The sequence below is a fragment of the Onychostoma macrolepis genome, chromosome 21 (assembly GCF_012432095.1).
Source record: "Onychostoma macrolepis isolate SWU-2019 chromosome 21, ASM1243209v1, whole genome shotgun sequence".
NCBI classification, from domain to species: Eukaryota; Metazoa; Chordata; class Actinopteri; order Cypriniformes; family Cyprinidae; genus Onychostoma; species Onychostoma macrolepis.
In genome coordinates, this window is record NC_081175.1 from 28,472,242 (window position 1) to 28,495,352 (window position 23,111).

At 34.2% G+C, this 23,111-nt stretch overlaps 1 long non-coding RNA gene across 9 annotated transcripts in view; it reads right to left on the reverse strand.

Moving 5' to 3' along the window:
- Window positions 1-6,551: 6,551 nt before the first annotated feature.
- LOC131529435 (uncharacterized) overlaps window positions 6,552-23,111 on the reverse strand; it is a 61,123-nt gene continuing 44,563 nt past the window's right edge. The window contains exons 12-17 of one of the 9 annotated variants that reach the window (XR_009268093.1): window positions 12,319-12,393; window positions 12,093-12,125; window positions 11,810-11,963; window positions 11,337-11,392; window positions 8,016-8,041; window positions 6,552-7,840 (exon numbers count right to left, since the gene is read on the reverse strand). This is a non-coding gene — a long non-coding RNA (uncharacterized LOC131529435). Of the gene's footprint in view, window positions 8,042-11,336; window positions 11,964-12,092; window positions 12,126-12,318; window positions 12,394-23,111 lie in introns of all 9 variants that reach the window. The other 8 variants (XR_009268089.1, XR_009268092.1, XR_009268087.1 and 5 more) reach the window with 8 other exon arrangements.

The window sequence follows — 23,111 nt, forward strand, 5'->3', positions numbered from 1 at the left end:
GCTTCACAGAGACTCAACGACGTTCTGCTCAAACCAGTTTCCACATACGACTGCGGTGGCCAGGATAAAAACCAAACCTGTGACCAGTGTAAGAACTTTTGCCTCCTATAATAAATAAAAAAGAAAGAAAAACTATAAATATATATTTAAAAATGTATATTATAAATATTATAATAAATAATTTATATAAAAAAACATACACAATAAAATGATTAAAACTTTAAAATGAAAGTGAAAACAAAAAAAAATATTTTTTTTTATTTAAAAAAAAAAAAAAATTAAATACAAAAATCAGGATAAAATAAAAATAAAAAGTAACCCAAATCTGTAATAACCAGTAAAATAAATTAACTTTTGCCCCCTTAAATTGATTTGCATTTTTAACTTTATAAGGACAAATTCTTATATTGTAACAATTCAATTAAAATAAAAAGACACTTCAAGAAAAAGCCATTTTTTGTTACTTGAAACTAAATAAGTCTTAACTGTTTAAATTCTGGGGAAAATTTGTCATTTTCTTTTAGTTTAATTTGAATTACTAAAGTAACTAAAAATAACTATATGGAAATATTAAAAACAGTAATTAAAACTTACTAAAACTTTAACCAAAATTAAAGTGACAACAAACATAAAATCTAATTAAAAAATAATTGTTCACAAAATCTAATTAAAATATTAACAAAAACTAAAAAATAATCCCAAATCTATAACCAGTGAAAGAAATATTTGTTACTTTAAAACAAACATTAACTAAAATAAAATATTTTACCACTAGTAGTACATTTAAAAAGTATTTACAAAAAGAGTTAGTTACAAACTAGTGTGGATTTTACATTCCAATTTATAAAATTATGAATGGCTGGAAGAAAAAAACAAAACAAAAACAGTGCGATCAAGAGCAAAGATGGCAGATTTCACATGACTTACATCCAGGAGTCCAGCGCCGACTGAATCATTAAAATGAATGACAACAGACTCTCCGTCTCTGTTTGCTGCGCCTTCTTTTCAACTTTCTATTCATCTGTCAATCCTGAAAAATAATATGCAGCACGGTTTCCAGAGAAACATGAACAGTACAACTGTTTTCAACATTGATAATAATCAGAAATGTTTGTTGAGCAGCAAATCAGCATATTAGAATGATTTCTGAAGGATCATGTGACACTGAATGCGCATCACAGAAATAAATTACAGTTTAACGGATATCCACATAGAAAACAGCGATTTTGAATTCTAATAATATTTCACAATTTTACAGTATTTTTGATCAAATAACTGCAGCCTTGGTGAGCAGAAGAGGCTTCTTTCAGAAACATTAAAAATCTAATCATCCCTAAATTTATGAATAGTGTATGCTGTTGCTAAGGTGTTATAAGTGGTTGCTAGGGTAAGATTTTTTTTTTTTTTTTGACACACTCTGAATTTTAAATAATTAAAATTTAATGATTATGACCTTTCAAGAAAAGTTGTTGTCATTACTGTTGTTGAAATGAATATAAACTCTTGTTCAGCCCAGTGTTCTCTTGGGTTTAACTCTCAGCCAAACCACATCTCACATCAAGACAGCTTAAAAACTAGTCACCGCGGTCCAAGAAGCTGCTGGAACCGACCGAACCAATTAGCGGCCTTCTCTCATCTGCATCATCAGTTCCCATGGCGACGGAACTGCGGACGACGGTGAAGATGTAGCAAACAATCCTCGATTCCTTCATCAGTCTTCAAACTCCGGGAATACTGTGGAAAATCAGAGTTATTAGAGACGGCAAAGTGAAAAAAGTTCATACTAAACACGGCTGCGACTCTTCAGAGTTTAATATAGAAGTCCAGTTATTTACATGAACCAAACCACATTCTCCAAACACTCACTCCAGGTAGGGATGATAATACAGCTTTGCGTGATTCTGTTTTGATCTATTATTTGGTCTTTCCACACACGCACACCTACTTTTCCAGGACATACTTTGTGGATCATCTGATTTTTGGCAGTGTGAAAGGTCACTGCAAATGACCAGAGAAACCCGTCGAAATCCAGACATAAACACACACAAACACTGATCACACACACACACAGAGAGCAAACCGAACGCTCTTGTTTACATTCCAGTGTTCGTTTGCTGTGTTTTGTGTGTGTGTGTGCGTGTATGTGTTTCATGCAGGTGGATGTCTGAACTTACAAGAGCATTTATTTTAGAACATGTCAGGTCAGCTGCCCTACCCAACACACACACACACACACGTTTGTTTTAGTGGTTTACGGGGACTCTCCATAGGCGTAATGGTTTTTATACTGTACAAACTGTATGTGCTATTGCCCTACACCTAAACCTACCCCTTACAGGAGACTGTCTGCATTTTTAGATTTAAAAAAAACAAACACCATTTAGTATGTTTTTTAAGCCTTTTGTTTTACGGGGACATAGGCAGTGTCCTCATAAACCACCTTCAAATTATAATACCTCTGTCATACCCATGTTATTATACAAATTTTGTCCCCGTAAACCACAAAAACCAGTACACACACACTCACAGTCCACAACTTAAAATTAACACACACCAAGCACCAAATGTGAATAAAAATAGCGTTGGCAAGTATAGTTAGGCAAAAGGGTAGATTATTTAAAAATATTAACCTGTAACTGATTCCAAATTACATGACTAAAATTGTAGTTAGTAACGTAATCCATTACATTACATTTGAGGTAATATCACATTGCTTCTCTATCGCTTATCACACTGATTTAAAAAGGATAATTTTGTACCATATTGATATAAAATGCAAAGAAAAAGAAAATATATTCCATTTGTTGTTATTAACAAGATAAAACGCGTTACGTCAATGTTTCTCAAATTGGGGTTCATAAAAGGAACCGCAGGGGGTTCAAGAGTTTAATGAAAAACTACTAATTAAATCATAAAACAATGTAAATTAAAATATGTAATTTTAAAATAACATCCATCAAAATAAAACACTTGCAAAAAAAAGTTAAGGTGTCATTGTTACACGTTACATGTACTTACTATTATAATAACAATTAATTATAAACTAAGCCTAACCCTAATCCTAACCATACAGAAAGTACATGTTGTTAATCAATATTACTCAGTACTTAAATGTATAATTAAATTCTAACAGGGATACCTTAAAATCAAGTGTAGCTGAAATATTTTATTCGTTTACCTGTATATCATGTGACCAACATCAGAGAACCGTGAACCTGCAAAGGTGTTACTTAATTATTAACTTATTGCTTATTATATAATAGTTAATATAATATACTAGGTCAAAGTGGTTTGGTTGACAAAAAGTTTTGTAAATCCCTATACATGTAAATAAAGAACGACATGAATTTGAGCATATTAATGTGTTTAAAAGACAAATTATTTAGGAATTATTTAGGAATAATTTATTGCTATTGTGCGAATAATATGTAATCACGTAATCAATAAAAAGTAACTGTAGTCTGACTCAGAGTACTTAATTTTTGGAATCAGATTACATAATTCAGATTACATGCAATCATTTACTACCCAGCTCTGATAATAGTCAATAATAAAATATAAGTTCATCAATAGCTGGCTGGCAATTCATAATATACAGAATCTAATAGTTTAAGTGGAATTTGCTGCAGTTGCTAAGGTGCTCTGAGTAGTTGTTATGGTGTTCTGGATGGTTACTAGAGTGTTGCTAGGAAGATGCTAAAGTGATTTGAGAAGTTGCTGGGGCTTTCTGGCATTACTAGGGTATTCTGAGTGGTTGCTATGGCACTGCAAGAGTCTTCTGGCTGTCTTTTCTACATAAGATGTTACTAGGGTTTCCTGAGTGTTTGCTAGGGTGTTGCTAGGCAGTTGCTAAAATGATTTGAGAAGTTGCTATGGCACTGCAAGTGTCTTCTGTTTGGTTATTCTGGGTAAGGCATTACTATGGTGTTCTTACTGGACAGTTGCCAATGTGTTCTGGGTAGTTACTAGGTTGTTAGGTTGCTAGGAGGTAGCTGAAATGTTGTAAGTGGTTGCTATGGCATTGCAAATGTCTTCTGGCTGATTTTCTGAGTATGGCATTACTAAAGTGTTCTGTGTAGTTGCTAGGGCATTACTAGACAGTCATCTAAAGTGTTTTGAATAATTTCTATGGCACTGCAAGTGTCTTCTGGCTGTTTTTCTGTGAAACATGTTACTAGGGTGTTCAGAGTTGTTGCTAGGGTGTTGCTCAGCAGATGTTAAAGTATTGTGAGTGGTTGCCATGGCACTGCAAGTGTCTTTTGGCTGTTTTTTCTGAGTATGGCATTTCTAGGGTGCTCAAAGTGGTTGCTATGCACTTACTAGACAGTTGCCTGAGTATTACTAGGGTGTTGCTAGGCAGTTGCTAAATTGTTTTTGAGTTGTTGCTACGGCATCGTGAGTGTCTTCTGGCTGGTTTTGCTGGACAATGTGTTACTAGTGTTCTTGGCAGTTACTAGGGTCTTTCTAAGCAGTGCTAAAGTGTTATTAACAGTTGCTAGACAGTTGTCAGATGTTCTGAGTAGTTACTAGGGCGTTGCTAGGCAGTGGCTTAAGTATTCTGAGTCACTGTTTTGTAGAAGTGAAGGTGTTTTGTCTGGTTGCCAGGTAGTTCCCAGACAGAAACACAGACAAATAGATCCGCTATTGGCAGGTGTGGAACAAAGTGAATTGTGGACTCACTCTACACACACACACACAGAGAGTTTGGCAACACCTGTGACCACCATCAGACCTGACCAGATGCTGACCCCAGCTGACCTCACGGGTCCCGGCGGGGTCACAGGGTTTTGTGTGTGTGTGCACATCATCAGAAAACACACTCACACACAGCCTGCTGCCCAGATGGGTACAGTACACCACCCTGAAATACAGCGCTCACACACACAGACAGACATCAAAACACACAAGTCTCCCACATTCTCCTGCTTTCAAGTCCAGCGGCTCAGATGGGTTTTGGGAGCAGGAGGTGGAGGATTGTGGGATTGTGCTGTGTGTGTGTGTTCTGTTCTCTGTGCATTAGTTGAGTTTAGTAGCGGTAACTTTCCTCTGTTTATCTAACATTCCCACAAGTCACTCACACACAGTCTCTCTACAATAATTTAAACATTTATAAATAGTCACTGGTTATCTAAATGATTCAAGTTCACACGTGACGTTTTGGCAAATAATCTCCTGTTTAACATGTTTGGAATTAAATGCAGATTCAGAAAACTAATACCATGTCATCTTAAAGTGAAATTACTGAAACCACACACAGAAATACAAGTTCTTTTCACAAGTTGTGTTTGACTATTAAAGGGGTCATATGATGTTGCTAAAAAGAACATTATTTTGTGTATTTGGTGTAATGCAATGTGTTTGTTGTTTAAGGTTCAAAAAACAAATTTTCCACATACTGTACATTATTGTTGCTCCTTTATGCTCCGCCTTTCTGAAACGCGCCTATTTTTACAAAGCTCATCGTTCTGAGAAGCGAGGCGTGCTCTGATTGGCCAGCTATCCAGTGCGTTGTGATTGGCCGAATACCTCAAGTGTGTGACGGAAATGTTATGTCCCCTTACCGTATTGTGATGCCGTGTCCTGGTGCAACAAGACAAAAACAATAAAACCCATTATAAACGAGGCATTTGTTGCATCCAGTGAGGACATAATTACTGATTATAATGACTTGTACTGTCTTTTTACGCGTTGCGCCGTGTAAACATAACACCATTTGTGCATTTGTGATCGTAGAAACGCCAAACAAGCATTACTCTACACAGCTCAAAACTCGCATTTGAATGGTCAGTAGCAAATTCTTTAAATATCGAAACGTACTTACAGGCTTTGAGTCAGAAGCGCCAGACTGTCCTTGCCACGTTGGAATTGCCCCCCCTTTATAGTGTTCACAGCCATTCATAGTGTTCACATTGTAGGCTACTCTCTCCCAGGATCAGGAAACAGTCCTCCGTACACTCTCAGAAATAAAGGTACAAAAGCCATCACTGGGGCGGTACCTTTTCAAAAGGTACACTTATGTACCTATTAGGTTCAAATATGTACACTTTAAGTACTAATATGGGTCCCACTTTATATTAGGTAGCCTTAACTACTGTGTATTTACATTTAAATTAATAATTTGGTACAATGCACTTATTGTGTACATACATGTTTTTACATTGTACTTATATTTTTAAAAATACCTATATGTAGTTACATCTGTAATTAATTTCTGTAATTACATTTATAATTACACTGTTGACCCATCCCTCACACCTTAACCCACCCTTAAACCAACCCAGACCACCAAACCTGTCCCTAACCTCACCCGTATCCCACCTCAATAGCAGCAAAAGTGTTTTGCAACACAATATGACCACAATAAGTACATTGTACTTATTTTTTGATGCAAGTACATAGTAGTTAAGGCCACCTAATATAAAGTGGGACCCTAATATGTACCTTTAAGGTACCAAAATGGACCCTTTAGGTACAATCATGTACCTTTTGAAAAGGTACCACCCCAGTGACAGCTTTTGTACCTTTATTTCTGAGAGTGTAAAATGCGCTACACACACTCGAATATTTGCGTTGTACTGTTCTGGAACAGTGTTGTAAATATAACTTACCTGATTTTTAGTTGTGTACTCGTTTGGAAGGCCAAACAAAGTAGTTTCACTTTCACAACGAAACACAGCGTCTCCAGGACATGACGGCGACACAAACAATACTACAGCGAGAATAAAAGTTATGCCTTCTTTCAATGCCTGTACGTTTGGGTGGTGTTATGCAAAGCTTCCCACACCGTGATGTAGACATGTGGGGGCGTGTTTGAATGAGCCGTTTTAGGAAGGCGTGGCAGAGTCTTAACTTTTATAAAGAATATCTGTTTGGGTTTGAGACTTTAATCTTTGCATCTTTACAGATCTACAGAAATTTGCATTTGACTACTACTAATTCCATTTTGCTTTTCTTAACATTTATTTACTTGTACCATGTAAAGTATCATGGTATTTTGGTTAAATATATAAAGAGCACTTTTTTAAAATAATAATGAGTGATTTTATGTCAGTGTACCAATTAATTTTTTTAATTGAACCATTTGATACAATCACTATGCCACGGTACATGCTCAAAGTCCGTGGTACTAATTGTAATTTTTAACACTCAAGCACACAAAAATACTCTGAAAGTACCATGATATTAAATGATTACCATATTCTTGCACCATTTTCATGTTTAATGGCAATAAATAGATTCTTTTCATTGCCATTAAAGTGAAATAACTGAACATAAACATAGGAGTCTGAGAAATTTTTTTCAGACGGCACTTAGAGGCTTTTACATCTGAACTCTTCATTTAGAAACAAAAAATTTATATTTTTTGTAAAAAAAAAAAAACCAAAAAAAAAAAAAATACAAAAGAAGTTGTCTGAACATGTCACGGCAGGTTTGAAGTCAAGTTTGCATTACGGCGGTAACTTTTTCCACTTGTAAGTGCTGGTTGCGTGTGACGTTTCTGTCGGCAGTGTATGGACACCTGTGCTCTGGATTCTCAGATGAGAAGGAGGGTGTGTGGACTCTCGATGGAAGATGTCTTTTGTGTCATGATATGAAGCACCAAATTAATGTCTGTCACCAGCACCTTCTGCAGCTGGAGCGTGTGTGTGTGTGTGTGTGTTTGGGGCCACATGGTGCAGGTTGTTGATGTTGAAGTGGAGGGCTAACAGTGCCCCCTGGGGATGAATAACACTCTCTCTCGCTCTCCTTTCTTCTCTCCATCTCTCTCTCTCTCTCTGCAGCCGCACACCTGCACCGAGAGGAGAAGCATGACAATCTCATGCTTTATGTCAGTGGACTTCTGAAAGCAGACGAAGAATTGTTTTATAATTAGCCTGTCAGTTTCCACCAGTTTGACCCTTTCCGTCATCATCTGACATGCTGGAATTATCAAACTGATTTGTGCAATTTGATCACACATGATGGAGTGATATTAACTAACTAAACAGTTGGGTTTGAGCTCGATCCGTCTTTACTTTGTTCACTGTCCTCCAGTACTGTCCTGTATAAAGGTTAGAAACAACAAAAATTAACTATGAACTAATAATACACAGTTATATTTTATTTACCAACATTAAAGCTGATTAATAAATACTGCAACAAATGTATTGTTCATTCTTAGTTAATGCGTTTTCCTTTTGTCCTAAACATCACTTTCCGTTCTGTTAACTCATCAAATCTATTAAAAAAAATTAAACTATAAAAATCTATAAAAAAATACTGATGTTTATGCTGTTGATTTCGCTCCAAAACGGTGTCACTTCCTGTGGATGATCTCATAATGAAAAGGGATCTTATAAAAGGAGGGAAAGTGATATTGAAGATTTGATTGAAAAAATTAAAATAATTTTTCATGAGAAAACATGTTCACTAAGTACCACTAAGTACCTTCGTCCCATAGGGGACGAAGAGGAGTAAGTAAGTAAGTACCAGTGAGATACTAGTATAGTTTTTTTTATTACTATTTTGAATTTCTTTAATTTTGTATTTTCTGTTTTTATGGCAATTTTAAAGTTTCAGTAATTTTAATTTGTTTTTATTAGTTATTAATTAATTAATTAATTAATTTTTTATAAATAGGTCTGCATAGTTTTTATTCATGTTTTTTTCTTTCTTTCAGTTTTAGTTATTTTAGTAAAAAGTTGCCTTGGCAAGTAAAGCTGAAAAAGTACATTTTATATCAAACAAATAATAAAGTTTTTAATATATGAAACTATAATAACCCTGCTAGGTACTATATATTATATATATATATATATATATATATATATATATATATATATATATATATATATATATATAGTACCTAGCAGGGTTATTATAGTTTCATATATTAAAAACTTTATTATTTGTTTATCATATATATATATATATATATATATATATATATATATATATGAAGAGTTTATTTGCAAAAACAGGTAACTCCATTTTTTACATTTTCAAAAATCATATTTTTATAATGTTATCATGTTTTTATTGTGTTAGTTAGCTGTAGTTTTTAGTTATTTTTTTACCTAGTCAAAATAACCCAACTGCAGTTTGATTGAGATTAATTGGAATGCACAATGAAAAAAAACACAATCTGTTTTTGCAAGTGAACTCTTCATATATTATCATTATTATTATGGTTTTAGGTTTATTTAACTATAATGCTCTGCTAGGTACTCAATATATGTATATAAATATATACATATTTTCAATCATTGCTTTATGGTTTTAGTTTTAGCATAACAACTCTAATAACCCTGCTAGGTAGTCAGTATATTAAATTATGATACACACTGTATATGAGGCTGCTGGCAATGCCTAACCCTACTAACTGTTCAACATAATAACCAAACTCAACTAGCACAAGCCCATCCTCTCATCCTGACACAAAACCAGTGGATTTGTGACACAGCTATAAAAACAGGAGTGAGAAAACGTGTGAACATGGCCGGAAACGGCGAAAGAAAGGCCGTCTTCTCTTAAACAAATTCCACTGGCATCTTGTAGGTTTTATTTGGTGCGTTTGGCCGCGGGCCGCATCTGCGGGACAGCTGTTAGCGGGGGAGAGACGGGCCGCAGCTCCACACCACAACAGCCAGCGGTAATTGCTAGTGCAGGATATTAAATGTAGTCGATGAAAATGTTTACTGGCGATGAATATGCATAACGATGAGAAGAAAATGGCAGCGGCAGATTAAAAAGAGAGGCAGCTTGTTTACAGGGAGACGAAAGAGAAAATAGGGGAGCGAGTGTGTGTGTGTGTGTGTGAGGAATGCTGCTTGGCCCGTTGCCTGAAATAGGAGAGAGGAACCTTTGGGCAAGGCATTAGGGAGTAAAACAGATGGTTTGTGAACCTTTTATTAGGCAGAAAAAAAAGCATTAATCAAAGCGAGGCAGAAAATGGCAGCAGCTCTTTGTTGCAGCACTATTTTTTTGCTGGATTTGTTGTTTTTTGTTTTTAAAGGTGTTTTTCTGTCAGAGCTGTAGCAGCGACATGCAGCCAGTAATGACATACTACATGTCTAACAAACGTGAACCGAGTAAAACACTCCCGCAGCTGAAATATCACGTTTACGTCCACTGCATACGGGTTATTAATGCCATGCAGAATATTTTCAAGTTAGTAAATATTAAACTGACCATTTTTAAAGATGGAAATTATGTCAGTTTGGAAAATTGGAACATGCAAATGTTCACTTTATTGTGATATCGATTTTTGTCATGTCTCCAGATACTGTTGATATTGTTAACTACAACTAAAAATGTTTAAAGGTCATCAGAAATTAAATAGAATATAAAAACTATATGAACTTGAACTTATTTAATTTCAGGTAGTTGTAAAGGCAAAATTAAGTTTCAGTTGCTAAACCTGAAATAAAAATGTATCAAATTTAAATAGACATTTAAAAAACAAAAACTAACAAAAAATACAAGATTTTGAATACTTTGTGTATTTTAACTAAAATTAAAAAGAAAAAATAATTTTAAATATTACTGAATACTAAATATAGTATTAACAAATACTTTTTTATGAAGTCAAAAATATTAATAAATGCTAAGTATGGTACTGAAATAACACTTGCACTAAACTTTTATTTTTTTCATTTATTCAGAAATATTCAAATTTTTCATCTGTAATCAAAATGTTTCAAATAAAATATTTTCCTGTGAACATTGTTTTAATTGATAGTGAATTTATATTTTGTCTGGTGTCCTAAATATCACTTCCTATACTCTAAATTATTTGTTAAATCCCTTTAAAACTAACAAAAGCCAGTGACAATCACAATAACATCATCGAGCAGGAAGTGACATCATTGCGAAGGGAAAAGAGCAGCACAAATTTCAAGTATTAAGTATTTGCAATGAATTGAGTGCGTTTCCCAAATCCCAAATAGAGTTCAATGGAACTAACAACCATAGTTAGCTAATGATGCTTTTGGGAAGCGCACCCAGCCCAGATTGGTAATATCAACATTTCCAAACAATAAAATTAACTTAGTGTCCCTCAGTAAACAACTGAGTCTGATCTTAAACTACAACACACTCAAATTCAGTGAAATGACCCACATCCACTTATTAAATATTTGATGGGAAACAAAGCTGCTACAGACGAACTACAGTTATAATACAGTGACCATCAGCTGACGACGGGCAGGTGTGTGTGTGTCTGCGTGTGTGTGAGCAGCTGCCTCAGAATCTCTTTGTCAGGTGTGTGTGTGTGTGTTTCTGGTTATAGCAGCACAGGAGGCAGTGCAGTATTATTTTTGTACCAGTCTGCTGTGTGTGAAACAGAGATGACCTACTTTAAGAAAACAGCAGAATCTCAGAGTCCAGTTTAACCGTTCACACCATGACGTATCTAGATTGACACGGGAAAAGAAAAACACAAATGACATCTCAGAAAAATAAACAACCTCTTTAATGCCTCAGCTGTTTCTCTTAGACAGCAATGTGATTGAATGCAGATCAAATGAAGGCCTGAGAAGATCTCAAAGGAGATCTCAATAACGTCTCAAACTGTGCTCAGGTCTGATCAGCAACCAGAAGTCAGAGATCTCAACCAACTCAAACATTCATGAAATCATCTGAGCTGCTCCACATTTATTCATCTTGCTAATATATTATCTTACTACTATTGACGCGAATTTGGATTTGTTTGGACAACATTTATAGATCATAAAAAAATCCATGAGTGTTTGAGCCATAAAAGAGCAACAATTGAGAAAAATCCTCCAGATTTAATATCAGTCCAAAATACGATTTAAATGTCACTTACTTTTATTAGTATGAGTACTTAAATTTGTAACAAGAAAGAAAAACCGTTGTTTCCTAGATAGCAATGTGAGATCAAATGGAGACGTCCCCATCAGACGTTACTCCAGAGAAGAAGTCTCCATAACGTCTCAAACTGTGCTCAGATTCTCCAAGATCTGCAAACAAAAGTTAGAGATCTCAATATGAACTCTGAACTACTCCACATTATTTTTTATTTGTATGCATATCTAACTTTGACAAATGAAAAAGCAATGTGTTTCAGTGTAGATCAAATGGAGACCTACCCATGAGATGTTTCTCAGCTATAAAAGAGCAACCTATGAGAAAAAGCTTTAATATCATGTATTATTTTGTTTCATGTGTACTGCATCTGTTGTATTCCATTATATTTTGTATAACGCATTACTTATTTTTTATTTACGTTTTGTAAGGGCAGCTTTTGTTTTTGCACATTATAAACCTGAAAATAAAGCAGCATATGACAAGACGTCTGTCTCGGTGCGTTTGTACCTGTGGATTTCACTGCGCGTTTGATGCGTCTTTCCTCTCAGAGTTCTGATCCAAACAGGGCGACTGAGGGGGAATCTATTTGGATAAACATAAGAAACAATTATTCATAATTAAACATCACAAAAGCACACTGGCATATTCCTATTAGCAAAGCAATTTAAGCCATCTCGAACCTTGGCATTGCTTTAAAGTCTATTAGAAATTACAAGCTCAAATTGAATTTGGCTGGAGTTTGAACGGACCAACCTGCCAGCAATAAAACAGAGTTTTTTTTCCCCATTTAAAGTGTGTGTCTGTGTGTGTGTGTGTCACAGGATACACGCCTCTCTCTTCCCTTTTCTTTGATGTGTTTCCCAAAATTCATTTTCTTCCATTAGATAAATGATTAAACGTCTCATTTACGCCTCCTGATTTCTTGCGACAAAAAGACCTGCAATATTTATACATGTTATTTCAAGATTTGATAGGTGCACATTTAATAGGAAATATAGAAAGCTCACATAATTACATGCACTACACAAATTCTACATGTATTTTAGACTCTATAATGCCTCATTTCCTATTTATTTTTTTTTTGTTGACATTTTATGTTAAGTACTGCTCAGGGGTGCAGTTTTCTGTTGAGCACATTTACGTTTATGCATTTGGCAGATGATTTTATCCAAATTGATATACATTACATTTAAAGTATACATGTTTTTCAGTTCATGCATTCCCTGGGAATCGAACCCATGACCTTGGCATTGTTAGTGCCATGCTCTACTGTTAAAAAATCATTAATTAATTTTTTAAAAATTTGATTAACATTGTCTATTTCACAGTATATTTCATATGCATACTATTGTAAAATGTTGCATAAAGATGATCATACAACCAACAAAAACACACTATTCAGTCTATTTATTCCAAGTACTTCTCACAGCTGCAGTTTTCGATTGAACATGATTCTGCATTTACATTCATGCATTTGGCAGATGCTTTCATCCAAATTGACTTGCATTGCTTTCAACGTATACATTTTTATCAGTTTTGCATTGCCTGGGAATCGAACCTATGACCTTGGCATTGCTAGTGACATGCTTTACTGTTAAAACAAGGATTAAATTAATAAAAAAAGTAGATTAACATTGCCTATTTCATAGTAGTTCATATGCATATTTTTGTAAAATGTCGCATGAAGATCACACAACTAACACAGTTTGTGCACTTTTCTTCGCTATTCAGTCTATTTATTCTAAGTACTTCTCACAGCTGCAGTTTTCTGTTGAACACGATTCTACATTTACATTCATGCATTTGGCAGATGCTTTTATCCAAACAGACTTGCATTGCATTCATAGTATAAATTTTTTAGCAGTTCATGCATTGCCTGGGAATAGAACTCATGACCTTGGCATTGCTAGAGACATGCTTTACTTATAAAACAAGCAATAAATTAACAAAAAAGTAGATTAATATTGTCTATTTCATAGTATATTATATATGCATATTACTGTAAAATGTTGCATATTGCATGATGAAGATCATTTATACTTTCCAGTTTGTGCACGTTTCTCACAGCATGTAGCTGGGGTGCTGCTCAGGTTAGTTTTATTGGGGCTTTATGATCCTCGACCTGCTGTTAGACTCATAAAACACAAGACTGAGGATCCTAATTACAGCAGAATGAGAGACAGACAGGGAAAGCGTCTCTCTCATTGTCAGGCACATGCCATCCGATCATCGATCACACGCTCTCAACACAGACTCTCAGAGAATAAATATGGATGTACATCTAATAAACTATTTCCAGCATCGCATCAGTCCGAAGTTAACCGGGTCAAAATCTGGTGCTGAGCATCTCCACGTGTGCAGACGTCATCGGTGATGGATCTGTAAATGCAACTCATATGTGTTTGAAGATTTTGAAGGAACAGGCTATTGTATAAGCGATCAATCAGGTTTAGAGCTCACAATCATTCTGCATCACACATTTATTCTGTTCTTGCCCATCACATGTCAGGAAAAGCATTTTCACTCTAACTAGAAACCAGAGAAACAGCTTCGTGAAGCGATTAAACACAAGGATAGTGATATTAAAGGAATCACCAATGCACCATGAATGGGTGCCGTCAGAACGAGAGTCCAAACAGCTGATAAAAACATCACAATAATCCACACCACTCCAGTCCATCAGTTAACATCTTGAGAAGACAAAAACTGAACTTCCTCCAGTGAAAAAGTGGTCTGGTCTGAATCAGGAGAGAAATCAGCACAGATCAAGCACCAAAACAGCTCTAAACAAATATGTGGCTGGGTTTTGATGTGATGAGACATCAGGAGATGGACTTTTTCACTGGAGGTAGTGTTATTATGGATTAAGGACTTTTAATTGAGTTAAAAACGTCTTAATGATGGATTTGTTTCAGCTTTTGTCTTCTCAAGATGTTAACTGAGTGGTGTGGATTACTTGTGGATTATTGCGATGTGTTTATCAGCTGTTTGGACTCTCATTCTGACGGCACCCATTCACTGCAGAGCATCCATTGCTGAGCAAGTGATGGAATGCTAAACCTTCCTTTAATATTAGTGTCATTGTTTAAGTAATAATCCTGCAGCCCTACTTCTATCATAAGTGCTGTACTGTACAGGTTTTTTCCTTTCTATAAAACGACAAAAAACTAGACTTATTTTCTATAGTAATCAACAAAGAAATAGTCACTGAATCCAGAAGGTTTCTTTAATCACAGCGGTTTGCATATGCTCAATGTTTGTTCAGAGAACGTCTGACAAACACCAGCGTTTCTGAGCATTTACAGAGAGAGATTCTCTGACAAACACAGATGTTTCCAATGGCACATCTGCACATGATGAAGCTCCACCACTGGAGTTTATTTCAGAGGTTTCTGAAGCGCATCTCCTCTGACACTTCAGAGTTCCCTCAGTTTACCTGCACGGCCTCAACAAATAACACAAGACACGCCACAAATGAATGAAATCGGTTATACAAACAAGCACTGCAGCGTGTGTTTACTGACGGATCTCTGCTCTGAGTGTTTGCTGGAGGTCAGCCTCGGTTTTGCGGTTTTACTCTCAAACTGGAGCCCGAAAGGAAAATGTTATTGCTCGAAAGTTGTTCAGGAGACTTTATAGAGGGTTTTCTGCTGCTCATCCTAAAGTATGTGACCCTGGACCACAAAACCAGTCATAAGGGTCTTTTTTTTAATTAATTTTGTTTCAATTTGTTATGATCGGACAATATTTGGCTGAGACACAACTATTTGAAAAAAAAAAATCGAAATATTGAGAAAATCACCTTTAAAGTTGTCCAAATAAAGTCCTTAGCAATGCATATTACTAATCCTAAATGAAGTTTTGATATATTTATGGTAGGAAATGTACAAAATATCTTCATGGAAGATGATCTGTACTTAATATCCTAATGGCATAAAAGAAAAATGGATAATTTTGACCCATACAATGTATTGTTGGCTATTGCTACAAATATACCTGTGCTGCTTATGACTGCTTTTGTGCTTCAGGGTCACATATACGCAAAAGAGTCAACTGTTAACATACAGTAAAAGTCTGTATTCTGTATGGATGAAATTTAATCAAACATGATCTCGTTAGAATTATTTGTTAATATTTGTATGTGAAGTTTGCTTCTTATCCACATAAAATGTCAACTTATGAATGTACAACTTTAGAGACTTACAATATTATATGAATCCTTTTTTGAGGTTCACGGAATACTGAATTCATAAGAAATCATATGCTGACTTTATAGTGCATTTATTATAAATGAGGTAAACATAATTGGGTATGAATAATCTTTAATATTTAAATCTTTAATCTTTCTTTTTAAATTTTCTCTGTTATTTAAAGATAAATAAGAACTTCTATTGAGAGAAAAAATCTTTAACCAGTTGGGAAGAAGTTTATAATTTAGTGTCATACCAGCTACCGCAGCTATATTCATGGCAAGAAACAAGTGAAAAATATACAAAGTAAATAAACAGATCATTTAAAATGACATACATAAATAAATAAATACTAAAATAAATACTTTTATAAAAGGTTTTTGAAGTTTGATGAATCTAAAACTTAAGTTCATGAAAATCTATAGTATATTTACTGTATAATGAATGAGATAAAATTATTATGTATGATTAATATTATAAGTTTTTTAATAGATTTTAAAGGAATTATACATTAAAATTGCGTGATTTTCTAATCTCAACTTGTTAAGCTTCAATGACAATTAAACTGTGCAAATGACTTCAAATCCAATCAATTTGGATTTAATTTAATTTATAAATAAATTTGTCATAAAAATGGTCTTTAAAAAACGTTCTTAGATTTCTCAATGAAGTACAAATTTTCTCCATCATTTAAATGATAAATGAGACGTTTCAGCCAGACTTTAAATCAACCATGCAGAAGTTGCTCAAACATTTTATTTCTACAAATTTGTACATGGGTAGGTGACATTATATACAGAAAAGCATATATTAGTTAAATGCATAAAAAGTACAAATAATGTTAAATATTTAATGTAGCTTTTCTATGTGATCATCAAAGCTAAATGCATTATAATTACACAAGAATTAGCATTAAAAAACGCTCTAATATCATCAAGAGTCAACATTTCATTGCAAGTATGTAGACAGTAAACCTAACCTACAGTACAAAAATGCACTTTACAGGTCTATAAAAACAAAGAAAAATATTTATATGAAGAATACTGAATACTGATCAAATCTAAGATATAATAGATCTCATTGAGTTTTTTCCTTTCCTGTGTGGTTTTCTGTCAACAAGCTTCTCAGAGCAGAAACTCTAGAACTTCCCACTGGAGCAGAACTGATGTTTGTCACACATATGAAAGGGGAATATGAGTGAGTGTGTGTGTGTGTGAGTGTGTGTGTGTAGGCGGCTGGTGAAATGAGGTGTCACTGAGCACTTACATCCCTCCATGGTGCCATGAACACCTTCACAGGGCACACCTGCACACACACACACACACACACACTGTAATGACCCATGTGTGACTATCCTCCCAGCTGGTGCTCCCTAAATAGGCTGCTCCTACAGAACCAGTGACCCCAGCACCTCCTCTCCTCTCCTCCCCTTTAGAACACAACACACACTTCATGACCTCCTCCTCACACACACACACACACACACACACACACACACACACACACACACACACACACACTTACTTCCTGGCTATTTAAATAGGGACACTGCATAAACATTTATACACAGTGCAGATAGTTAGAATTACTATAACTTAACCTACACCAAAACCCCAACAGAAAACTGTGTACATTGAAAAAAAAAAAAAAACTTTTACTTTTTTACTGATTTTCCAAAGGGAAGTTTTGGGAAATTGTCAGGTTTAACTCATGTCTGGGTACAAATTAATTGCCAAAATAGAGTTAAGTAGGTACACAATAATAATAATAATATATATTTTTTGAAAAATCTAGAAATAGTGAAATAATCACTCAATGATTTTATAATTTAAATTTACACTTTTTTTTCTTTTTTTGTACACATATATACTAAAAATACACCAAAAAATATTGTTTACAATTTGTTTATAATTTATATAACTACTTAATTTAGCATGGAAAAAGGTTTTCGTCACTTGTGCTTATATATTAGTTAACTGAAACTAAAACCATAAAAAATATTTATTTGAATAAAATACAATATAAAATGGGCAACCTTTTTTATTTTTAAAATGAAAACAAAAAATTATATAAAACACACACACACACACACACACACACACACACAACACAACTTCTAAAACCAACTAAAATTTAAACAAAAACAGATTCAAAATATTAATAAAAACTATAACAGTATCTCAGTGATACTAAAGTAACACTGTGTCTACATGTGTTCATCTTCATGACTTATTCAACTGTAAATGTTTGTTCTCAGTTTCACATGTGACTTTCACTCAACAACCAACGCTTTCCATCTGGGGCCTGTACCATGAAGCTGGATTAGCTGCTAGCCAGGTAAGTTTCAGTTTAGTTCGCACCGATCTTAGGTTTTAGGTTCCATGATAGTTGCTTGGCTTTTAGCGGCGTTCATTGCCATAGTAACTTACGCTCCACGGCTAACCTGCTCCGGGGCAGGTTATGTTCTGGCTTAGAGATCTCAAACTGAAATTGGACCAATCAGATGTGAGCAAAGTGACATGTCTGATGCAAAAAAATAAATAAATAAATAAAAAAGTCACCCCCCCCAGTTTCTCTTCCTACAAATTAAAGGTCACTATAAAGTACCTCAAGAAATTTTAACAAAATTGTCAGGCTTTAATGATAATTACAATTTACATATGATTTATATAATTATAATATGATTTATATTATTATTAAGTCATTACACACAAGCACTATTAGTTAAAAAAATATTATAAAGCGTTTATTTCAAATGAATATTAATATATACAAATCATATATAATAAAATAAGTGCTAGAATCAATAGACAATGGGCCTCATTCATGAAACACGAGCAGAACGAATTTTTGTGTAAATCGTTCGTAAAGCCGTTCTGACGTAAAACTTTCGAATTCATGAAAATGTTCATATTTTCAAAATGTTAGTTGGTACGAAAGAAATGTACACTTGCTCCACGTGTAAATGGTGCCTAAAACGTTCTGTGTTCTTTTTGGCCAACTGATGACACTGAACTTTGATGCACCGCCATTATAATATTTTACAAGCTTGTTTGCGCTGTTTTATTTGGGGGGGGGGGGGGGTTTGTAGCTGAGAGTTGATAAACTGTTTAGCTTTGGGTAAAACGCAGTGCTTGTCACTATCACTTTTTACCCAGCCGTCCAATCAGTGGAGGAGGGGCGGGACAAATACCACACCGACCAATCATCCTACTTGTACAACAACTGAACAACAATAGAGAAGTTAATATTACAGGTTACTGCATTTTTATATTCAGTAATATTCTTCAAAATTAGATACTAGTAATACGTTACTGCCGTGGATGTTCCTTATCATAACAACCAAAGCGTCTCAGCTGGAAACACGCAATTTGCATAGCTGTAATTCATAGGCGGGGATTATGCTAATTGTGTACAAGCGTGCACGAGCGCCCTATTTACGAATGATTGGAATTCATTAACATACGCATGTTTAACTATCAAATCGGACGTTTATGAAGCGTTTGTGAATCCGGAGGAAAGTTTTCGGGAAGGTTCGTTTTACGTGCAAATTACTGAGAATTTACTCCTATATTTACGAATGTTTCATGAATGAGGCCCAATGCTTTAAAAATGGCTACATGTGCCCTTACATTTTTGAGTCTCTATCGTTATATATTATCAACTACACTGTATAAACTGCACTAATAGAGCAAAATCATTTCTTTTATTTGTCCTCTTTCATGGACAAGTACTGTCTTCAGTGTAAATGCGTTTAAATTCTTCATATTCTTCAATCTCTTAACCTTTAGCAACAGAGTTTTGATCTTGCTGTGAGGCATGTGATTGGCTGTTAGCCGTTGATGTCACACATTCATGTGCACACTAGAGGTCTTCACGGGTCCACTTGGACCCAAAAACCCGAGACCCAAGCAGGTTCGGGTCCAAAACTTCTATGAGTGCCTCAGACACAGGTCAGGTTTGGTATTAGCAGCCTTGGGTCTCGGGTAATTAAAATAAATGTGCTTTTCCCAAATGGACCCGATTAGACCTGAATTGTTTTAAAGTTTCCCGGATGCGTAGCCTACTTGTGCGTTAATTTTTTAGATTTTAGGACCCGAGAAGATCTCTAGTGCACACGCTCCACAAACTCAGGATCAAAGCCTGAGTTGACAGAGAAAGTTGATGATCAGCATCGCGGTACCAACAAAGCGAGATTGGAGGGGATTGGTTTTGTCAACTCGAAACTAATCCTGTAACTCTGAATTTGTTCAACTATCATCATGGTACATGCCCCTGATCCAAACCACAGTTTGCGTATCACAAACACTCAACAGGTTCTGAAGGAGCCGCTGTACACAAGACGAAAAACCGCTTCATTTACAACAGGAACACGAGTAATTACATAACGCTCACATCCACACAAAAGTGCCATTTCATCGCAATTACAGCCTCGTTTCGGGTTCCCTGTAAATGAACGATTGCGGCGGACGTGTGTGTGTGTGTGTGTGTGTGTGTTAATGGACTGGATTGTTGGGTTGACCTCGCTGCAGGTGCGTGAACATCTCTGATGCTGCTGAGGTCAGTTAACGAGAGAAAGCGAAAAAAGATAAAACACAAATAAAATAAACAAATAAAGCCAGCGATTTCGACAGCTGCCAATACATCACTTAGCGTTTGCTGCTTTGACTTTTAGGGCGACAATCTGAAGCTGCCAAATGCATAATTAGGATGTCTGATTTTAACGGACGGCCCGTTTAAACACAAGCTACGGTTGAAAGGTTAATTACAGCCACAGCGGCAGACGTTTAGACCAAATCAATGTCTATTACAACGCAACACCGATGGATTCTGATTAACGTGAAGCGTGTTTCTGCTCGTCATCATCACAGCATTGTACTCCAGCTATATGGTCAAAGACGCAACTTTATAGCTTTCTCTGACAATTTATGTTTCAAAAACTCAATTATATACCAAATGAAATAATATATTTGCTGTAAATAAAAAACAATCAACAATTTGTGCATAAAAACACCTATTAAGCATGGTAAGTTCACTGCAACCTGTCATGGCTTTAATAAAGTACAACAAAAAGAGTAATCTAAATTTTGGAATAGATAGAAATAAAAACAAATATTTATAATAAATATGATTTGCTTAATCACTATAGTTGTTTTTGTTAAATATCTACAACAAAATCATACCTATCATGATTATTAAACAAAAACCCACCTTTTTATTACTTGAAATAAAATAAACATTAACTTAAATAATAAGTAAAATATTAATAAAGGTAAACATTTTATTTCAGCTATAGTCGCCAAAACAACATTTCTTATTTTCATTTAACTACTAAAATAACTAAAACTAAAACTATACAAAACAACAAAAACTAATAAAAGACAAAAACACACAAAATTACTAAAACATTGACTAAAATTTCAATCAAAACAGAAAATATAAAAAATGAAATCTAATTCAAAATATTAAAAACTATAACAGCATATCATTCATATTAAAATAACACTAACTCCAACTATTTGGTAAAAGGACCAAATTTATAGCTTTTCCTGTCAATTTATACTTCAAAAACACAATTATATTCCAAATAAAATGATATATTTGCTGTTAATAAAGTGTAAATGAAAGCAAACTTATTTTTATAGATTTTTCATTTAGTTGATAGTCACTAAAAGAAAACTGAAAAAGCAATAATTAAAAAAAAAGAATTAAATGACTAAAGCATTATATTTAAAATGACAATGAAAATACAGAAATAAAGATAATTCAAAATTTTGATAAAATTATACTAATTATACTAAAATAACACTGATTCTAATAAGATAGAATGAATTAAAACTATTTAAATGTAGAATTTGTATAAGCATGTTTCCATTCCCGTTTTCGCTCATCACGCTACAGCAAGAGGAGAAACTGAAAAACTTCTCCATCAAGGCTCATAATTATTAACACGCATATGAACTCGAACGCTCAGCAGCACTTCTGATCTTTCTCTTTCATAATAAGCCATGCAGCGTCCTCCTGCAAGAGGAATTACACGATATCCATCCAGACCTATTTAACTGCATGATGGATGCGTCCCATCAAACACAGCCCAAACTCCCTGACCTTTCCATTCAGCTGAGGGTTGCACGCGATTGCAGCAGGTATGACGACAGGATAGTGCTTCAGTTTTTAACACGGTTTGTTAGGATCAAACTCTTTCAGTTCTCCGACTATTTGTGCTTATAACGGGATCAAACACTGGACATCATATACACACATTCGTACACATGCACACCAAAACGCTCGGCTTTCACATCAAACTAAAGGTGCAGCATGTTTTTATCTGCAAAAGGGATTACAGCACAATTTTCCTTCTTTTGTTGATTGTTAAAAATCTAAAATAAAGTCATTGAGTTGTACAATGATTATGATAATTAAACATTTGTTACTTATTTTATTAATAAAATAAACATTATCTGAAATAAAGTGAAATATTAATCAATTTAAACTTAATTCAGCTAGCATTTCTCATTTTCATTTATTTTCATATTAAATATAATTAAAAATAAGCAATGAAATAAACAAAAACTGAAAAGGAAATAAAAACTATAGATGTATTTACAAAAAAACTATAGCTAATAAAAGTGACAAAAAACACAATAAATGACTAAAACATTAAGTTAAATTACAGTTTTAAAGGTTAAATGATTAGTTTACCTTGATGTACCAAAATAGCCTAAATTTTAAAAATAAAACAGATATAAAAAACATGATAAAAATCCTAAAACATTAATTAAAACTACAGGTTTAAAAGTAAAAATTATAAGTTTAAATTGATACTATAAAATAAACTAGACAAATTTTGTTTTGTTTTTAAATCAAAAACTACATATATTAAAAAAACAAAATGAAAAACAATACAGTATATATATATTAGTTTATACTTGATGTACTAAAAACTAAAATAACTTTAAAAAAAGAATAACTTATCAAAATGACATGACTAAATCTAAAACATTAATTAAAATTACAATTAAAATGGAAAATATAAGAATAAAAACATTCAAAACACTGATAAAAACTATAATAATATCTCAATTAAACTAAAATAGCACTGATAACAAA